Here is a 14625-nt window from a genome sequence, read left to right on the forward strand (position 1 = left end):
TACCCCACCCCACAAAGACGTATCTTTTCTCATCTCATTTTTCACATCGGACCACCATCGAAGCCACCCGACCTTCACTGAAGCCACCGGACTTCCGTCGAAGCATCTTGTTTCTGATATCACCCCGACAAGGAGATCATCGTTAGCATTTATTTGTAAGTAATTGTAGTGTAGCATTTGCTTGGTGGATGATTAAATCAGCAAACAAATAAGGAAATTCATACTAATATCAGCGAGAAAGTAGCAATAAAAAATATAAATGATATATTCGAACGTGCTTCTGTTGTTGTTAGGATCATTCGTTAGATTAAGCTTCTTAGGCTCCTTCTTCACCCATCCATTATGGAAATCAAACACATCTTATTACCACCTTTTACAAAAATTTCGAGATATATACTTGGATTTTGAGCTTACGGAAATCTGATCTGTATGAGTTTATTAAAGCAAACGAATGTGAATCAGATTCACATTCTCGGTGATTTTCTTGGATTTTGAGCTTACACATCTTATTATGAGTTCTGAATGACGTCAAATACATACTTGCTGGATGATTAGTGATTCTTGTTGTTATTGTTGCTTCATTACTCTTTCATTTGGGGTAATTAACTTCTATCTTGTTTCATATAATCTCATAGACATTGTGACATCTTAAAGATTTTTTATGAACACCAAGTGTTCGATGAAATGCCTCAGTGAAAAAACATTTATAAATAAATCAAGAATAAGGTGGTGTATCTATTGTTGCAGTATGTAGGTGCTTGTTGATGGTTTTTTTGCTGAAACAACATCATTTTCAAGTCTCTGTTTAATTTACCTTTGTTTTTTTAATGGACTTCATTTCCCCAAAGTGACATTTTTTTTAAAATCCTTAACTTTGAACCCTCATTAAGCCAAACATTAAGGCCCTTAGGTTAAATTGAATTTCACATCTCTATAGCCTAATAAGTAACCAACAATCATTTTAAAAGTGATAAACATAAGGCTTAACCATTAAATCCTTAATAGAACACCAAAAATGATTTAGAAGATATTATGATCAATTTTACCAAATCTGTCCTCCAACGTCTAAAATCCGTGCAAGTCAATACGAACATCTAAAAATCATGAGACTTAGTTTTATGGAAATCTTAGTGTGTCTAATTTCTTCGAACTTTGAATCACATTTCGAAATTCCAACTCCTTGAGGGGTAAAATTGGCAATCTTCTCAGGCCGGTCCATGCTGTCTAAGATTTCATGCATTGTATTCAAAAAATCATAATAAATTCATCAAAACTCCAAATGCCAAAATTCCAAATCCTAGAGTTATATATGGATGTATAGTTTCCAAAATATAAAGGGACTGATGTAATTCTTAGTAGATTAATACAGTTTATTCCAAGAGTGCTGAGTGGTCCATAAAATGACAGCTAAAAGTTACCAACTTGTAAATTTAATATAAAATAAGCCAAAAATCATTAGAATGAGATCTTTATATTTCTAAAAAGATAAAAGGGGGAACTTTACCAATATAATTTTATCAGAATTTAATAATGGGTTGAAAGGTAAGAAAACATATCCCAAACAGAGGACTACAATCAAAGAGAAAATAAGGAAATATGTACATAAGTTTTATAAGATTAATACAACAAAAACAAGCTAAATAATGTTACAATTTTTTTGTAGGTTCTCGGAAAGGAAAGTATCCATCTTGCTCATGCTAGCTAATTTTCAAGATCAAGGAGATGAGTACTGACCCTCCTATTATGTAGGCATTACTTGTGTTTATGTTATTGTTCACAAATACCCTAATAACATGTGATTATGTGTATATAATCACATATGATTTATGTGGCTAAGATTCTTTTTCACGTTCTCGATTCAGTAATTGTTTTTATTCAACTTTAATCATATGTGATTAAACATATTTATCAGATGTGATTATATGTTTTTAATCACATATGATTTTATTTGAAAAAAAAACAAATATTGTCTATTTAAATCATATATGATTAGATACATACAATCAAATGTAATTATGATAACAAATATTGAACTAAGAACGCGAAAACAAATCTTTATCCAAATTAATCATATGTGATTAAATACATATAATCACATGTGATTATATAAATCTAATCACATATGATTTATGTGGACATAATTCATTTTTGCTTTCTTGACTTAATAGGTGTTCTCATGTATTTTATCACATGTGATTATATGTATAATCATATGTGATTAAGTACATGAGCACAACTATTGAATCGAGAAGGAAAAAATGCAACTTGTCCACCTCAAATCATATATGATTATATACATATAATCACATGTGATTAATTACACAAAAGCAATTATTCAGTCGAAACCGCAAAAATAAATATTATATACATAAATCATATATGATTAAATACATATAATCAAATGTGATTATATGTATCCAACCATATATGATTTATGTGGATGAGATTCATTGTCACATTCTTGATTCAATAATTGTTCTATGTCCACTGTAATCATATGTGATTAAATACATATAGTCATATGTGAATTATGTATCTAATCACATATGATTTATACGGAAAAAAAAATAATGATGTCTATATAAATCATATGTGATTAGATATATATAATCACATATGATTGTAACATCCGGATTTACAGGTACCATATTTAAATTGTTTATTGTAACATCCCGAGTCCAGGAGTGCAAGTTCAGGGTTCAAAGTGTAAATTTAAAGGGCAAATCGGCGAGTCCATGGGTAGACTCGACGAGTAGGGTCGCGACTCAGGTCGCGTGTTAAGTGGCCAACTCGGCGAGTCCAAGGCTTGACTCGGCGAGTAGGCGCTGAGTGAAGAAAACCCTAATTTCGGGGGATGAGCCCTATATAAAGGACATTATACCCTCTCCCCAGCCTCCTTACCTTCCCTTGAAGTCCAGAAAACCCTAGAAGCGTGATTGTGAAGGATTTGAGTGCATTTGAGCCTTGGAGAAGAAAGTTGGAGGAAGATCTTGGAGAGTTAGGAGGCTTGGAGCAAGGGGCTTTGCTTAGATTCAGATTTCCTTGCTGTTGGGGCTTCCTTTTGAGGTATTATCTCGTTTTTGGGCTGCTATTCATCTAGATTCATCATTTTTGGGATGTGTGGGAAGTTTAGCTTGTGGTATTTAGAGTTTGAAGGTTAGATCTGAGGTTACTACCTCAGATCTAGAATGGAGAAGGTCTAGAGTGCATGAAAGTCCCTGTTATTGAGTGTTTGGTGAAGCCATCTTGTCCCAAACCCTATACCTAGAGTGTAAAATGCCTAGATCTCTTTGGATTCACGTAAAGTTTGCCACTTTACATGATGGAAGGGTTGTAGAAGGGTAGATCTACGTTTTGGATCGATTGCATGGCATGGAAGGCTTCTGTATGGGTTAAGAGTTAGTGGTACTCGGCGAGTCACAAGGGTGTACTCGGCGAGCTGCTTGAAGGTGGACAAGAACTCGACAAGTTGGAAGAACAACTCGACAGGTTGATTGAAGATAGCCTTGGACTCGGCGAGTCTGGTCTTGAGGTCTTAGCCTTTCCTGGTTAAGCTAAGAATCGGTGAGTCAAGGGATGACTCAGTGAGTTGAAATGGGTCCTTTTCAGTGTTGGGGGGGGGGGGGGGGGGGGGGACTCGGCGAGTCAGCAGGCTGACTCGGCGAGTAGAGTCAGCCAAAAGGTTGACTTTGACTTTGACCAAGAGTTGACCAGTTGACTTCTAAGGGAATTTTGGTAAGTGTTAGCTTTTGTTTTGAGTTCAGTGTTGGTGTTGGCCAGTGGTGGAGATCATGTTAGTGGACGGAGCATTTCGGTCTTATCTTTCCAGTCAGCAGTTGCGAGGTGATTTATCCTCAGTATATCAACAGGGTCTAAGGCACCAAGGCCGACCCTTTATCGGATTGTAATCCAGGTATTGTTGTTATGTTGTTGTTTTACTATGTTTGCATCCTGGTAGTTAGGATGGTATTCGTTAGAGACCTGGTTAAGGTTAGTATCCTGGTATATAGGGTGATGCTATGCTAGTCATACTGTAGACTCGGAGAGTGGACCAGGTGGGTTGAAGGCCCGGTGCGGGCGGACTAACCATACTGCAGACTCGAGGGACATGACTAGACTCGGAGGGTGGACCAGGTGGATTGAAGGCCCGACACGGAGGACCAATCACACATTAGACCCGATATGCATGGTTGTTCTGCGATTTGTTGTGATATTTCATGTTGTGTGTATGGTATATGTGGTTGGTATTTTGGGGGTATCTCACTAAGCTTTCAGGCTTACAGTTGTGGTTTAATGTTTTTCAGGTTCTTCAGGAGACCATGGCAAGGCAAAGGCGTGATCGTACCGCTCCTCGTGTTTATGTTTTATGATATGGTTATGGGAATACTCTGATAATAAATGTATTGGAAACCTTTTTGTAATAACATTATTAAAATGGGTTGTTTTTGAAAAGTTAAAATTTGTTGAAATTTTTGGTCGTTACAAGTTGGTATTAGAGCCTTGGTTTGAGTGAATTAGAGGAACATTCGTGTTAATCCAGTCTCAAATCAGGGAGAGTTTTTAAAAGAGAATTCAAAATGGTTTTCAAATTTAGTAAAAGGAGGATGCGGAGGTACAATCAGCCGGAGCCAGTAAGTAACCCCAAAATACCATATATGATATTTGTTTTCAATCTTTGATAGAACAACATGCTATTACTAGGCTAGGGATCTTCAGGATTTCATGATAATGTTGCCTGTTTTATGATGCCTGCTAGCCTAGGGTTTCCCTCTGTATGAGATTTCCAGTGTTCCTCTAGGAGTGAGGATTGAGCGCTTGTTATGTATATTTGTCACTAGGGTGTTGTGGTAGTACTTCATACAAATATGGGTAGGTGTGGAAGGTAGTATGGGCCCGTACTACTGAAAGCATAGGACCCATACACGTATCAGGGAAACCATGACCTCTAGGGTTGAGTTGGGAGTTGGTTCCCGGGTTAGTGGGAAGTATCTAAGATTTTATGGTGTATTTCAGTATGGTGGTCACGAGGCATGCTGGGAGCAGATCCGGGTCGGGATTGGGAGCAGGAGAGGGAGGTCAGGGCGGGTCAGTACTGCCTGAGGTTGTTGGTCAGATGAGCACGGGTGAGTTGGATGCTAGGATTCGTGAGATCCTGCACGATGAGGTTGTTGCGTTGTTCTGGGCCGAGCTGCCGGAACTGTTTCGATCGATCAAGACCGCCATGGTTGAGTATTTTGATGAACGTTATGCGGCTCTCACAGAGACGGCTTCCGCGATAGCTACAACGGCTGTAGCAGTGGCAGGGGGAGGAGCTGGTAGAGGTTTCCAGTATCGGGACTTCGATAATACGAAGCCCCCTACTTTTGATGGAGTTTAGGACCCGATTGTTGCTATGAGATGGTTGTCAGACGTGGAAGGGTGTTTCTTCACGTGTTCATGCCATGCTGATCAGAGGGTGAGGTGTGCTCTGAACCTCTTGAGGCTTGGGGCGAAGGATTGGTGGAGATTGACCACGAGGTCATATTTGGATGCAGAGAGGGTTGCGGTTTCATGGGATAAGTTCCGAGATATGTTTAGCACCCGTTATGTTCCGCGGGTTGAGAGGGAGAGATTGGCTCATGAGTTCCTTGAGCTGAAGCAGGATTCGGAGTCGGTTACAGAGATCACCAGGACGTTCACTGAGAGGGCGATGTTTTGCCCCGAGTTTGCTTTGGAGCAGGCTCAGATGTCCCGATATCTGAGTATGCTCAAGAGGGATGTCAGACAGTTCGTGTCTACGCAGAGGTGCGAGACCTTGTTAGAGTTACAGGAGGCCGCCAGGCGGTGTAAGTTGGAGCTTGAGTTGCAGTTACGAGAGCAGAGGCAGACTCTGGTGTAGTTGCAGCCGGCGCCGAAACGGTCTAAGACCGTCGATTCTAGATTAGGAGATTAGAGTAGCCACACTTGTGGGAGGTGTGGGAAAGGTCACACCGGAGTTTGTCGGTCCGGTGGTGCATGCCGCAAGTGCGGAAAGGAGGGGCACTATGCAAGGGATTGTCGGCAGGTAGTCCCGAGTCGGGATTTGAGGATCTGTTATCATTGTCATCAGGTTGGGCACTTGAGGGTCAACTGTCCACAGCTTGCTGCAAGACCGGTGCAGGCTCCAGCACCGGCCACGTTGAGGATCATGGGTGGAGGTCAGGGTGGAGCGGAGCCCCCAAGGGCTCAGGGTCGTGCTTTTCAGCTTACAGCGGAGGAGGTCAGGGCAGTGCCGGATGCAACTGCGGATATGTTTCTTCTTGATGTCTTATTATTTTATGATTATTGTGGAATATTGTTCATTTGCTAGTATCGTTGTGCGGTTTTCGGTATTGTATTCATTGTTCCTTGAGGGTTATGGTATGGTTATGGGTTTAGTGTTGGAAATTTCGTTGGTTATCATTCATGAGGGTTATTAGTAGGAATCAGGTGTTTGGTCTGAATATCGAGTAGCATTTTCAGTCAGAGGAGTGGTTAGCTGAAGATCGAGTTTCTTTCATGCCCGGGATGATCAGTATTGTTATGCGATTGGTGAAGGTTGCTCGTGTTAGTGGGAATCGGTTCGCATGTAAGAGTATGTGTCGTGAAGGGTTGTTGAGGGAGGTCGGTGATGGCGACCGATGGTTGATAGTCAGTGCTCTAAGTGGGGGAGAATTGGAGAATTCTCCGGAAGATCGGTGAGCATGAGAGTTCGTTTAGCTGCGTGGGACTCAACAGTGTTTTGGTCAGCCAAAAGAGTAGACTGGAATGCGTAAGTGGCAGGTGTGCGGGGTGGGATACAGACCAAGGGTGATTGATTGTGGAAGGCCTGGGATCGGGCCGAGATTGAATATATGGGATGGAGGTAGAGTTCGGAACCCCTAGAGGGTTAGAACAGTATGCATGGGAGGAGTTTCCCGAAGGAGTAACTCGGAATGTTGATTGCTAATTGAGCGGTCCGGATAGACTGAAGGTCGGTAGACGTACTAGTCAGGCCGAAGGCTCGGAGAACGGTCCAGCCATGCTGAAGGCCCTGTAGGGCGGTCCAGATCAGCTGAAGGTTCTGAGAGTGGTCCAGTTTGGCGGAAGGCCTGGTAAGGCGGTCCAGTCATGCTGAAGACTCTGCTTGTGTCGTTAGATCGGTGCGAGGAAATGGATTGAGTATGTCGTGACATGTTAGCGTTAGAAGGTTTGGCCCCGGGTATTGATCATGATGGGAAGTCGATCATGGACTTGAGAGTCTTCGCGAGTGGATTCAGAGTATGTGTGGTGCATGGGATAGCGGTTATGCCATAAGGAAATGGTGTAGTATTTGGTGAGCACCTTGGCACTGGTGGTAGTGTCAAGGCAGTCAAGTGGATCTCCTTGGTAAGGAAAAAGGAAAGGAATCTAGCTCCGAGAGGTAATGTAAGTCTCGGAAGTGAAAACCGTAGTGCGAAGTTACAATTGGGGTGTTCCAATTATGGTTATTGCGCAGCATGTGTGCGGCGGTGGTATGGAAGCACCTCCGATTTGGATGTTAGCCGAGGTCACGGAAGAAATTTCGAGGGTGTAAAGTCAAGAGGCTCTTAAGGGATACAGAGATGGAGTTTTGGATTCCCAGCTTGATTTCGGTGAAGGAATTATGTATGTAGTGATAATTCATCATGGGGGATGTTTGGAGGTATCGTTAGTGTATCGGATTTTCCAACCCGAGGATGCTAGAGCCAGTTCAGCATGGGTATGAGATTGCGGAGGGGAACTTATGAGAGTTGTTATGAGATTGACAGATGCATCATCCTCTCAGAATGGAGTGGGTAAAGTTGAATTCAGACCGGGATTCTGGTGGTTCAGGGATTATTTCTAGCTCACATGAGTCAAATGATTGTTGTGAATTACAGCGAGTGAAGTATCAGCGAGTGGTACTCAGTGGTTAGGTGTGGTTATCAGAGGATGAGACCGGTGGCCGGTTTGAAGCGGGGGTCAGAACACCGCAAGAAAAGAGAAAGTTGGGTTCGGGTTTCGATGGCTGTGTTTTGAGGAATCTGGTCTGGTTAATGCCAGGAGGTGCATTGCGGAAGTAGTTCTAGAGTTGTGTTGCCGCAGGCTTCGAGGACGAAGCCTAATTTAAGTGGGGGAGAATTGTAACATCCCGAGTCCAGGAGTGCAAGTTCAGGGTTCAAAGTGTAAATTTGAAGGGCAACTCGGCGAGTCCATGGGTGGACTCGGCGAGTAGTGTCGCGACTCAGGTCGCGTGTTAAGTGGCCAACTTGGCGAGTCCAAGGCTGGACTCGGCAAGTAGGCGTTGAGTGAAGAAAACCCTCATTTCAGGGGATGAGCCCTATATAAAGGACATTATACCCTCTCCCCAGCCTCCTTACCTTTCCTTGAAGTCCAGAAAACCCTAAAAGCGTGATTGTGAAGGATTTGAGTGCATTTGAGCCTTGGAGAAGAAAGTTGGAGGAAGATCTTGGAGAGTTAAGAGGCTTGGAGCAAGGGGTTTTGCTTAGATTCGGATTTACTTGTTGTTGGGGCTTCCTTTTGAGGTATTATCTCGTTTTTGGGTTGCTATTCATCTAGATTCATCATTTTTGGGATGTGTGGGAAGTTTAGCTTGTGGTATTTAGAGTTTGAAGGTTAGATCTGAGGTTGCTACCTCATATTTGGAATGGAGAAGGTCTAGAGTGCATTAAAGTCCCTGTTATTGAGTGTTTGGTGAAGCCATCTTGTCCCAAACCCTAGCCCTAGAGTGTAAAATGCCTAGATCTCTTTGGATTCACGTAAAGTTTGCCACTTTACATGATGGAAGGGTTGTAGAAGGGTAGATCTACGTGTTGGATCGATTGCATGGCATGGAAGGCTTCTGTATGGGTTAAGAGTTAGTGGTACTCGGCGAGTCACAAGGGTGTACTCGGCGAGTTGCTTGAAGGTGGACAAGAACTCGACGAGTTGGAAGAACAACTCGACGAGTTGATTGAAGATAGCCTTGGACTCGGCGAGTCTAGTCTTGAGGTCTTAGCCTTTCCTGGTTAAGCTAAGAATCGGTGAGTCAAGGGATGACTCAGTAAGTTGAAATGGGTCCTTTTCAGTGTTGGGGGGGACTCGGCGAGTAGAGTCAGCCAAAAGGTTGACTTTGACTTTGACCAAGAGTTGACCAGTTGACTTCTAAGGGAATTTTGGTAAGTGTTGGCTTTTGTTTTGAGTTCAGTGTTGGTGCTGGCAAGTGGTGGAGAACGTGTCAGTGGACGGAGCATTTCAGTCTTATCTTTCCAGTCAGCAGTTGCGAGGTGATTTATCCTCAGTATATCAACATGGTCTAAGGCACCAAGTCCGGCCCTTTATCGGATTATAATCCAGGTATTGTTGTTATGTTGTTGTTTTACTATGTTTGCATCCTGGTAGTTAGGATGGTATTCGTTAGAGACCTGGTTAAGGTCAGTATCCTGGTATATAGGGTGATGCTATGCTAGTCGTACTGTAGACTCGGAGAGTGGACCAGGTGGGTTGAAGGCCCGGTGTGGGCGGACCAACCATACTGCAGACTCGAGGGACATGACTAGACTCTGAGGGCGGACCAGATGGACTGAAGGCTCGACACGGAGGACCAGTCACACATTAGACCCGATATGCATGGTTGTTCTGCGATTTGTTGTGATATAGCATGTTGTGTGTATGGTATATGTGGTTGGTATTTTGGGGGTATCTCACTAAGCTTTCGGGCTTACAGTTGTGGTTTAATGTTTTTCAGGTTCTTCAGGAGACCGCGGCAAGGCAAAGGCGTGATCGTACCGCTCCTCGTCTTTATGTTTTATGATATGGTTATGGGAATACTCTGATAATAAATGTATTGAAAACCTTTTTGTGATAACATTATTAAAATGGGTTGTTTTTGAAAAGTTAAAATTTGTTGAAATTTTTGGTCGTTATATTTATTTTGAGTTATGAGGAGGGAATCGGCGAGTTAACGCCTAGACTCGTCGAGTAGGATCACGATTTGCTGCCTGGATTAATGAACGGACTCGACGAGTCAATGGGTGGACTCAACGACTCCGCGCTGTGGGTGGAAACCCTAAATCCTCGGGCTTGTGCCCTATTTAAGGGACCTTATGGCCCTCATTTGCGGCTACCATTCCAGAGAGAGAAACCCTAGTGAGCTTGAGTGTGTGGTGTCAGAAGAAGGGCTATTTTGATCCTTGTTGGTGTGATTTTTGCAAGGAAGAGGGAGATTCCAGCTAAAGAAGGTCAAGGGGTTGCTATTCTGTGGTTACAAGCAAGGAACTCCATCTTTGAGGTATTAAATCGACCCTTCTTCTGTTTTGATGTGGAACCCTTGAATCTAGGGTTTTCTCTACCCTTTATTGGCTTGGTTATGATGCTTATGATGTCCCTTTGAGTGTTAAACTCTAGATCTGGACCTTGAGAGGTCTAGAGATGTCACACCCCGAAACCGACGGCAGAAACGTTCCGGGGCGGAGGACGTCATGCGTAGTATCACAACCATTGTACATAGTAAGCATAGTAAACACAACCATTACATTACATATAAATATTTACATTTGTTGGAAAGTGGAGAAATACATAGTTTATATATACATCAATATAACAAAAGTACAGACAAGACTTCTATATGCACCGTCTTTTCCAAAAGTAAGCGAGATACCTGTCTAACGTGAACCTGAGAATACAAGCAGTTTTAGAAATATCAGCATAAATCTGGTGAGTTCATAAGTATGTTTTGTAAGGAAAAACTGGTTTCTAAATCTTGTGAAAATACTTCAGTTCCATTGATAAAGATTTTAGTAAATATCGAAAACCATTATTATTGAGTTATGAAATACATATGCATGTTTTCCCAGAAAATCCCATATTTTTTAACATGTTTGTCGATTTCCATGTTTTTCGATTCCCATATGGTAAGAAAACCCTTGTTACCACCAGTAAGTATAGTTGTAACATCGTAAAATTTAAGACAATTTTTCTCATTTTAAAACACATTTTCCAAACACATTTATTAATAAAATCTCATTGTATCATATCTTCGTTTCACAAAATATTTCCCAAGATCAAAATACATAAAATCTAATGAATGTGTACGAATCATGACGACGCCTTCCCGCGATCATCACTGGTACCTGAAACACATAACACATAACATTGTAAGCATAAAGCTTAGTGAGTTCCCCAAAATACCATACATAACACATACTAGCCACTCGAGGCTATAACTCTGTGGGCCCTTGGGCCCTAACTCTGTGGACCCTCTAGTCCTAGCTCTGTGAACCTTCCGGTTCTATCTCTAATATACTCTGATATACACATGGCATAAATCACATAGAAATAATGCAGTGCAGCACATCACATAAATAGCATACGTTAACTCTGTCACATAACTTTAATTACCACTTAAGGTAAAGTATAGTGAGAAGACTCACCTCAGATGTCTCGGTAAATCCCTAACTCGATAGCAGTATAATCTAGCCTCCGCCTAATCACATAAAATAAGATACGCTCATAAATATAACTCTCGAGACTAGACCCAACCCTCTCTTAGCATCCTCAGATGGGTAAAAGACCATTTTACCCCTCTCTTGACTCAAAGATCCCATTGTTGACCAATCCCTAAAAGTCCACAAAGTCAATGGTCAACTTTGACCTGACTCGTTGAGTGCACTTGGGCAACTCGGCGAGTCTACACGTGTCCACTAACTCTCTAGTCTCGCTTGGCATGTCGAGTCCATCCCCTTGCTCGACGAGTCACACCTGGCATGAATCGCAGGGCCACCCTGACTCGACTCGCCGAGTCTCAAGATCAACTCGACGAGTTCCGCCTTGAACCCCAGTCCTCTAATCCCTCTCTAACTCATTGAGTTATTCCCCCAACTCGGCAAGTCTACTCACAGAGTGATTTACGAGAAACCCTAGCCCTACTCGCCGAGTCTGCCCTTGGACTCAGTGAGTTCATGCCATGCAAAAACTCAATTGACCTCCTGAGGTCAGATCTGTTCCTTTGATCCATAGATCTGACCTTCCCAAGCCTAATAAACACGTAAAGCACGAATCTTGACAGTCATGGGACGTCTAAAAGGTTTCACTTGGTGATTTAGCCCCAAAAATAACATCCTAAGCTTAACACCTTTATAGCTCATCATAAAGCAAGTTGAGATAATCTCTTTAGACCACTATGGGTCCAGATCCGAAGTCTCAAAGAGAATAGGGGCCATATTCACACAATTTCTTCCATTAAAGGACATGAGAACTCTACATCTATGGATTCCTCCAACAAAACATATAAAAGGGCGATATAGTACCTCAAAGATGAAGTCTTTAGCTCGAAATCCACAGATGCACCACCTCCTTGGTCTCCTCTAAGCTGGAAACACCTCCTTCTTGCAAGAATCAACCACAAAGATCAAGAAATAGCTCCTTTCCTCTCACAATCTCTCTAGCTCTTTTAGGGTTTCTCTCTGGGGTTTGGTAGCCGCAAATGACAGCCCTAAGGGCCTTTAAATAGGTCCCAAACCCTGAAAATTAGGGTTTCATTAAACAGCGTGGACTTGCTGAGTCTAGTCATGAACCCGGATGAGAATCTGCGACCCTACTCGGCGAGTCTAAGCCCCAACTCGTCAAGTCCCTCCACAAACTCCAAAATAAAAGAATAAAATAATATACTTGGGAATCTGGATGTTACAATTATCCCCCACTAGAATCAGACTTCGCCCTCGAAGTCTCACTCTGCAAACAACTTTGGATGCTGCTCACGCATCTCGCGCTCTGGTTCCCAAGTCAGCTCTGACCTTTTCCGATGTTTCCACTGGACCTGCACCAGAGGCACTTCCTTGTTCCTAAAAACCTTGATCTTCCGATCCCTAATCTCTATCGGTCTCTCAACATAGTTCAGGATCACATCCACCTGAATATCCTCTAATGGTACCACTGCTGACTCGTCGGCTATACACTTTCTCAGCTGCGACACGTGGAAGGTGTCATGACTCTAACCCAACTCTGCAGGTAGCTCCAAACGGTAGGCTACCCTACCTACTCTCGCGATCACCCTGAAAGGACCAATATATCGGGGCCCCAACTTGCCCCTCTTCCTGAATCGGATCACTCCTTTCCAAGGAGAGACCTTCAGGAGCACGGAGTCACCGACCTGAAACTCGAGCTCGGACCAGCGCTTGTCCGCATAACTCTTCTGACGACTCTGAGCGGTCAACAATCTCTGTCTGACCTGTTGTATCTGCTCAGTCGTCTGAAGCACGATCTCTGTACTACCTATCACACGTTACCCTACCTCTCCCCAACAAATGGGGGTCCGACACCTCCTCCTATACAACAGCTCAAAGGGTGGCATACCAATGCTCGAATGATGGCTAATGTTGTAGGAAAACTCTACCAAGGGTAAATACGTGTCCCAACTCCCGCCGAAATCCAACACACATGCTCGGAGCATGTCCTCGAGCGTCTGAATCGTCCGCTCGCTCTGCCCGTCAGTCTGTGGGTGATATGCGGTACTAAAATGCAGCCTCGTACCCAATTCCTCATGAAATTTCTTCAGGAATCTGGAAGTGAAACGCACATCTCGATCTGAGACAATCGAGATCGGCACTCCATGCCGCAATACCACCTCCTTCACGTACATCTCTGTTAACCTCTCTGCGGAAGAGCTCTCACTGATAGCAGGGAAATGAGTGCTCTTCGTCAACCTGTCTACAATCACCCAAATTGCATCGATGCCCCTCGCAATCCTTGGCAATTTGGTGATAAAATCCATAGTAATTTGTTCCCACTTCCACTCGGGAACCTCTAACGGCTGCAACTTACCATGCGATCTTTGGTCCTCGGCCTTAACCCTACGACAAGTTAGGCGCCTCTCAATGAACCATGCGACGTCCCTCTTCATACAGGGCCACAAATACTCCTTCTTCAGGTCCAAATACGTCTTAGTGGCCCTGGGATGGATCAAGAACTTCGATCGATGTGCCTTTTCCATCAAAATGGAACACGTCCCGCCCACAAACGGTACCCAAATCCGACCCTGAAATGTCATAAGCCCCCAACTATCGGTAACGAACACTAATACCTGCCCGATAACTCGCTCCCTCTTCTGGTTTTCTGGTCTCACGGCCTCAGCTTGGGCCCCTTGAATGGTTTCCAACACTGGATTCATCACTGTCAATCTCTTGCAAACGTGCCGCATCGGGGCGCTTTTCGCCCTATGGCTCAGGGCATCGGCTACCACGTTAGCCTTACCCGGGTGGTACAGGATCTCGCAATCATAATCCTTTACCACGTCCAACCATCTCCTCTGTCGCATATTCAGGTTGGGCTGATCCATCAAGTACTTCAGGCTCTTATGATCCGTGTATATGGTAGACTGGACCCCATACCGATAGTGACGCCAGATCTTGAGAGCGAACACTACTGCCCCCAACTCTAGATCGTGGTTGGGATACCTCATCTCATAAGGCTTCAGTTGCCTCGATGCGTATGCTATCACGTGCCCCCTCTGCATAAGCACTGTTCCTAACCCTGATATCGACGCGTCACAATACACCACGAAATCCTCCATTCCCTTCGGAAGGGCTAACACCGAGGCTTCGCATAGTCTCTGGAGAAGTGTCTCGAAGGAGGCCTACTACTCTAGGCCCC

The sequence above is a fragment of the Lactuca saligna genome, chromosome 9 (assembly GCF_052625555.1).
Source record: "Lactuca saligna cultivar CGN05327 chromosome 9, ASM5262555v1, whole genome shotgun sequence".
Taxonomy (NCBI): domain Eukaryota; kingdom Viridiplantae; phylum Streptophyta; class Magnoliopsida; order Asterales; family Asteraceae; genus Lactuca; species Lactuca saligna.